The sequence below is a fragment of the Montipora foliosa genome, chromosome 3 (assembly GCF_036669935.1).
Source record: "Montipora foliosa isolate CH-2021 chromosome 3, ASM3666993v2, whole genome shotgun sequence".
In the NCBI taxonomy this organism is placed as follows: domain Eukaryota; kingdom Metazoa; phylum Cnidaria; class Anthozoa; order Scleractinia; family Acroporidae; genus Montipora; species Montipora foliosa.
In genome coordinates, this window is record NC_090871.1 from 11,389,538 (window position 1) to 11,397,035 (window position 7,498).

General features: G+C 40.2%; 1 pseudogene; it reads right to left on the bottom strand.

Annotated features, from left to right (window-relative positions):
- Positions 1 to 1,523: 1,523 nt before the first annotated feature.
- Positions 1,524 to 6,520, bottom strand: LOC137994491 (discoidin domain-containing receptor 2-like; annotated as a pseudogene).
- Positions 6,521 to 7,498: the final 978 nt, after the last annotated feature.

Sequence of the window (7,498 nt, forward strand, 5' to 3'; positions counted from 1 at the left end):
TCTGTTTCATGTTGTTGCGTGTTGGTCAAACTACGTGTTGCGTTCGTTTGCACAATCTGTTGCATGTTGTTGCGTGTTGGTCAGACGTTTGAGCCAACAACCCCCAACATTTCTAGCTTTGTTCCGTTATCAGGTTATCGCCGAAGCGCAGCGCAACAATATTGGATCCGTTTGTACAGCTCTTCCGACATTGCTGGGACCACGCACGCGCATTACATACACCTTATTCCAAAATGGACGCTGATTTATGCGCATACAAATTGGCCCTTGTTGCCTCGTTCAAGATAAAATATTCTTTTGAATTTTCAGCTCAAGAACGAGGCATCAAGGGCTAATTTGAATAAAAACAAAAGAATATTTAAATTGCGGTGTATATGGTCTCCATGCATGGGAATATCAACGCATTAACATGTTAAAAACAAGATGGCAGCCAAATTTTGTAAGTTTACATAGTCTTACGGTTCGTATCCTTCCCATAATACACTGCACGGCAACACTCATAGGGCTTCGGACAGAAGAAGATATCTAAAGGCAGCTCGCATCCCTGGGCAGCTAGAAAAACATTTAGGAAGGCATAGCCACAAAACTTCAAGAAAGCGACCAGAAGCAAAGCTGCGAGCAGTGCAAACAATACCAATTGCCGGCTCAATTGTTAACATGACCTCTGGTATGAATAACTTCGTTGTAAACAAGTCTGCAGAAAACTTGTTTTTTCTGAAAGTGTTTATATCAAACATGTTTTGTTAGAGTGTGAACGCAGTCCAAATCAGCCAACTCAATGTTGTTCCCAATTCAAATCTCCTGGGATCAAGATTATTCTCATGGTAAGTTGGCATTCACATTTAAATGTTATTCAAAGATACCTGAAACAAAAGGTTTTATTCCCAAAGGGTTTGACTTTCAAGGGACCAGGGGCGGGTGGCGTAGTGGTTAGAGCACTCGCCTCCCACCTGAATGTGGCCCGGGTTCGATTCCCTTTCCCGGCGTCATATGTGGGTTGAGTTTGTTGTTGGTTCCCTCCTTTGTCCGAGAGGCTTTTCTCCGGGTACTCCGGTTTTCCCCTTTCCTCAAAAACTAATACTGCCAAATTCCAATTCGATCTGGAATGCAGGGACACATGTTGCACGTCCTTCTGAGCGCTCTTGAGGTGTTCTATTTCCAATTCCAAGTGCTTGACTGTGTGCTACGTTGTCCAGTTCGGAAAGGAATATCGTTCCTGTGGTAGGCTTGTGAAGCCCGGCGAATTCGAGTATGTGCAAAACAAGTATGACCAGCGGTGACACACCAGCCCTACTTGAACCATCTCTACTTTCAGATTCCTTGTTCCCCGATAAGTCAAGGGCGAGAGATACGTCGGTCCCTAGACCATATGTGGGGAAGGTTATTGTGGTGACTAATGGTAGGTACCACTAGGAATTGAATTTTGTCGTTTTGTTCGCTAATGGACAAATTGGGCCCCAAAAGGCAACAAAATAAGATGAACAAGCACCATACGAAAGAATATAACTTGAGAAATATGGTGATTTCCAAAATACTTTTTTTGCTTTCCAGTTTTCAGGTAATGGTTCTATTTTCTATCTTCAGGACGTGTCTAAAAAGAACAATTGTTCATTTCCGTACAATTCTATCATTCACAAATCTACTGTTGAAAGCGTTCATGGTCATGACCATGGTATGACACTAGCTTCAAAACTATCTTCAATTTTCATCCCAGTTATTGCTTGCTTCCTGTAGAAAACATATAACGACACAGAGTTAGTCGGTTCTAAAGCCATGTATCATTAAGATTACTGTAACGTTTTCCAGAATGCTGGGCTACTTTACGAGGAATACCTGAGTCTCGTTTACAACGCTTTCAACATTCACTCTGAAAACATCATTCTTTCAAAGGTAAACGAATGTCGGGCAAATGTTAAAAGCAAAAACAAAGCTGCGCGAAGGTTAGGGGTTAGGTCTCAATTAGGACGAAAGTTCTATTCCTCTCTCCTGCCACTTGATTTTTTCTTTTGGTGTAACTGTGTAATTAGTTGTTTGTTTTTGTTGAACTCTGGTGAATAAATTTAACTAGCTAAGCGAAGCTTGTTTGCCGGCCCAACACGAATTTCCCAGGAAAGAGAAAAATACAGAAATGGACCGTTTCCATGGTAATGGTCCGTACTATAAAATCCCGACCGAAAACCAGCCAATCAAAGTGCTCCATTTACATTGAAAATCGACTGCCATATAATAAATCAAGGTAATAGGCCTTGGCTGATCATAATCTTCATTCTCTATACTTGTCTACCTGACAGTGTATTAAAACTGTGATGTGAATTTATATCTACTGATTAGTCGTTAGAGCCAAACGGTAAATTAAGCTCCATTAAGCAACCCAGGACAACTGCAGTTCATAGTCAGAGCGAGACTCGAGATAACAAGTGCGTCGCCACGACCGCTCTGTCACGAACATTTTCTCCTTTCCAAATAGTTTTACAATCTCTTGTTCCTTCAGGTGACTTGTCTGACTTGTCTTTGTCCCAGTCTAAATATCTGGTTATTTTCTGGGCCACGAAACTCATAAACTCTAGGAAGATCTCAGAAAGTGCTGTGAATACTCACGCGGAAGACAGTTTTCCCATTCGCCATCTTTGTCAAAGTCCGAAGTTGTTGCACACCAAGGCATCCAGACCCAGTCGATGATACATTTATAATACTTCTTTCCTTTGTATTTGAATGGAAACACACAACACTTGTCATTCTTGGCCTTCCATGGACAGGCTGAAAAATAAAACGAAAGGAATAAATTTATCATAACTATTATAATGCCTTTTGACCACACTTTCTCTTTAGGTCTTTGGAGGACATATATTCCCCTCTGAGAGATCACGACAGAGTATTTTCTTTGCCGTAAATATAAGTGGTGCTGATAGTTTACCGATTGCAGTACCATAGACCTCCACTCGCATGCATGGCTTGTTGTTCCACTCCACCGGTACAAAGCGAATAAAGTGGGTTGTTATTGGTCGGTTCAAATCATGTTTTAGCATATCGTTGGCGTTAGTATTTCCCGTAAACTCCTGAAGAAAGAGAAAAATCATTAGAAATACCGATAACTGCTTGACAAATTAAAAGAATTGGGTCCGTATTCGCCACCGAAAAAGTGAACACTTTACGCAACGATGATGTCTACGAAAAAGAGAACGCGTTAACAAATATTAATAATAATGATAATTATAAAGATAATAATAAACAATGGGCCAGTTATTAAGACGGAGTCTAACATAGACAATAGATTTCAAACGTGACGATCAGTTGACTTTCAGATCTTTCTTAACTTCTGTAAATACGTTGCCCGATGTTCTTGGATCCTCGAGGCTGCTTTCGACAATGATCAACCATACTAACGACTAACCAAAATGAAAATGACGTAAAAGGCGGTCTTTTTAAACGCCGGTTGAGCTCTTTCCACAATGATGCAAAGAATAATATAATGAGCAAAGTGTTAACGATAACATTGCATATTCCCCGCACGTACGTTCCACTTTGGTACATAATTCTCTGTGGTCAAGGAACAAAATGTCCGTGAAATTAACGTTCTGTCGCAAACCGTAAACTCCCTAAACGCGATGCTAAATATCTCTAACAAAAAAATCGTAAAAACAATGCGTGATTACTTATTTTCATTTGCCACGTTGTCGATTTCTTTGACGTCATCGTTACGGCCGTTAATTCCATGGTATTTTAACTATACCTTGATGGTTTCGTTCTCCGTATAATGCATGAAGTTCTCTCCGTCCAAGGAGAACTCCAAGCGATACTTTGTAACCCAGTCGGTTTCATAAAGTGGTGATCCTTGGGTCGCGATGGCTGGCGCAGACATTGTACCTAGAAGGGAGCTCAACTTGAAGGAAATACGTCTTGTCTGCTTCCCCGAGAGTGTTTGGACACCACACTCCATTTTGGTTGTCAAGGCGACCGGCTTCTGGTCGGAAGGAGTGGAAAGGCTCCTGCCATGATGACGCATCAATGTTGTTATCCGGGATCTTTGCGTCCTTCATCCCTATTGAATGACCGCGGCACGTGATACCTGGAAGAAATATAATTGGTGGTGTGCAACCAACCTCTTGAGACGTAGACAACAATGGCGAAATGTGCAAATGCCGGATGACGAACAAAAGAAGCAAATAAAACAGACTCTGTTGTTGGTGTCATTCAACATGGCGGCCACGTCATCACGCAAAAACCACCTATTGTTAGTCACAGAAATAAACTGTTTTATTATATAAACAGCTATGAAATACAAAGTGAGCTTTCGCGCGAAAACATGTTATTTTCAGACATGAAAAGATCACTGTTGCTACGGTTACATATTAAAATCGCGCCTTTCAATGCCTTTCGTGAAATGATTTAGTATATTTCATTGTTGTTTATTTAACAAATAGAATATTACGTGCCGCTTGGAGATACGAAATTTCTCTTCTCGTGTTGAAAAATAATTCACTCGTTTCAACACTCGAAGAGATATTTCTTATCTCCGCGCGGCCATGTAATATCCTCTGTTTACAACTGATTGCTATAATAATAAAAAAAAGTAATTTCTTTATTCAATCAAAAAAGATTGACGGAGACAATCAAAATAAATAATCAGAGAATAGCTGAGGAAAATAAATGTAGCTGTTGCTCTGCAAAGAAAACGTTGAACAACAAATAACGATTCGTTTGGCTTTTGTCTCTTTTTGGCTTAGAACGTTGGTTACGTTAGGCCAATCATTTGGCGAATTAGTTCAAAACCGAAGCAAATTGCGCTGCGCTATTTATCAACCAGACTAAGCATTCAATAGGCAACCAATAGGATAGATGTACATTCATTTCTTGCGTTTTTTCAACACTGGATCTCTCAACCCCTATTAAATTGAAATGTACAACGTAATTTCCAGCAGTTTTATTCCTTTCAAGTTTTATGGATTTGAGATGATTAATAGCCAATTAGAGGCGCGTAGAGCGCTCATGGTTAATTTTTGAATGATTAAAATACAATTTTATTGATGCCATTTACCTTTACAGCGTTGTTTTGATTTATTACAACGATAAGTATTCCAGTACTCATACTGAAAAAAGGAGTAGAAATAAAAAATAAAAAAATTAAGGATAGTAAGGGGGAAATTTAGTTTTACATCGAAGCACGAAAACTAAATTTTGCGCCTAATTTGGTGGCCAATTTATATTCTAACTGTTGCAACAATTTTGAAAACAAACTGAACTGAGTCTACCAGCGATTTTGTTAACTGCATGAATATATATTCAGCTGGAACGCTGATCAAATTAAACGTGTCAGAATGCACATGAAAAAAAGGTGGGTTTTTTTTACCGAAAAAAGCTACCCCCATCCCCTCCTTTCTCTCACGTATCTGGTGTCGGATTTCTCAGTTAAGAAGACGAAACTTCCTAAATGAAGGTCAACAAAAATAGGTACTACATGATTATCCTCACGATACGAAAAGCATACCCCCTCTATCGCCTGGTTTTATTTACACCAGATTTAATACCAACCGACTGTTCGGAATGTCCAAACTTCTCAATTACTTCCCCCAAAACGCAGGACTCTTCGCCATAGCACTCCTCGTCAATGTTGTTGTCAATGAGTCGTTTGTAAAACGACATTGCTTGATTCTTGTCCATCATCACACCTTGGGCATGGGGAGGGTGAGCTGTATTAAGAATTAATTGAACCAACAAGGGCTTAGATGGCTCTGTTAGAAGTGCATCCGGCTACAGAGCGAGTGCGGAAGATTTGAGCCCAGCCGCAGCCAACTAAGTGAACATTTACAAACTTTGAAACAGAATAGAAAGGGCGTCCTTTAACGGGACGTTATGAAGACTCTTTTGTCTGCTTTGATATAATATTAAAAACACGATAAATCGTATGGCCTATGTTAATATTCTAACGCTTCAAAATTAGAAATGTCTTTTCAGACGGTTACTCTGAGATACTCGGAAACAAGTGCCATTTCGGATGCTTTACCATTTAGCTTTAGAGGATCCGGACTCGCGGGAACTTAGGCCATTAATCCATTAAACTAGGTTCGGTAGACACTTGTCCCGCTATGCTGCCAGAACTTTAATTGCCAAAGATGGTGCGTTCTCCTAATAGCACTTATATAAGGAGATGATACAGAGCATCCAGGCTAGTAGTTTGAAGGCTATAGGTTGCACTAGTTGTTCCTAAATCTTGTTGGACGTTAACAAACATTCCCAGAGCTCAGGTAGAACACTTAACCTTGCCTGAGGCAAATTGCGATAGAATGATCATTTAAATGTACTCAATTCAAATGCGCAATATAAATGACATAATCGTTGTTATTACCCAAGTCACAGATTCACTTAACGCAACATTTCGCTTATTAAAGATTCCATATAAACTTACACGAACAAATCTGAACAATGGACACCAGTAGAGTCAAAATCTGAATCGGCGACATTTTGTTAACAATCTTAGAGCGGGAAGTACAGTTGCTGTTAGGCTTGATAGTATTATGGCTGCTTCCGCGACATCCTCATTCATTGGTTATGCTATTCAAATCAAACTAAATATTAGGTATTGCGCCCAAGTTAAACACAGCTTTGGCACTTTTAAGTCAACGAATTATGATACCGAAAAGTCCGAAAGCTAATATTTGCGGCAAGAGGATAAAACGTCCAAAGAGAAAAACGGCAAATTAAGAAAAGATTCTGTCTAGAGATGTTTTGGTCAGCTTAATAAACCTTTTATAAAAAGGTTCAATGGTTGCAGGTCTAAGTTTTGAGGTAAATGACTGGGCCTGTTAATAACATAGCCTTCGTAACTGGCGGGATACAGTGGTTTTGGCCCCGAGTGGGTCACGATTGGCTCGGGGACTAACTAGCTTTGAAATCCCTCGCGGTCAAAACACAACGAAGCAACCATATATTAACCCCCGGAGTACAAACTTCACTCTTTTTTATGCTGTGACATTGTGCTCATGCTGATCACTTTTCACAAAAAGCAATGAAGTTTGAATTATACACTGAACAAGGTCAACTTTAGCCTCGCTTCCTCTCTCCCCCCCCCCCCCCCCCGCCCTCAACAAAGGCCAGGCAGCTGGCAGCCATAAAAAAATTAAAAAAATAACAAATAAACCGAAAAATAGACTACTGGTCAGTCTTGTATAGCTTTGTATGGTCACGGCCTTCGCTTGATTCAGAAAACATTCCCCCGGATTAGCGTCAATTCCGTGTTACAAGCAGTTGCAAAAAGGTTAAGACACTTAATCGAAAATTCACCACTTCTTCCTAAAAACCCTTTCCAGTTCGAAAGAAAAGTACTAATGCCCCTCCTTCCCCTACCCCATTTAGTTTGAATGCCGAGTGGAGATGGAAACAACTATGTCTTGCGGGGAAGGGGAGTTGGGATGCGCTGACTTAAATGACACGCATTAAACGGTTGTTTAACAGCCTGGAGTGTTTCAACTCTTTTTGCAATTGCTTGTAACTTCAGTCCAAT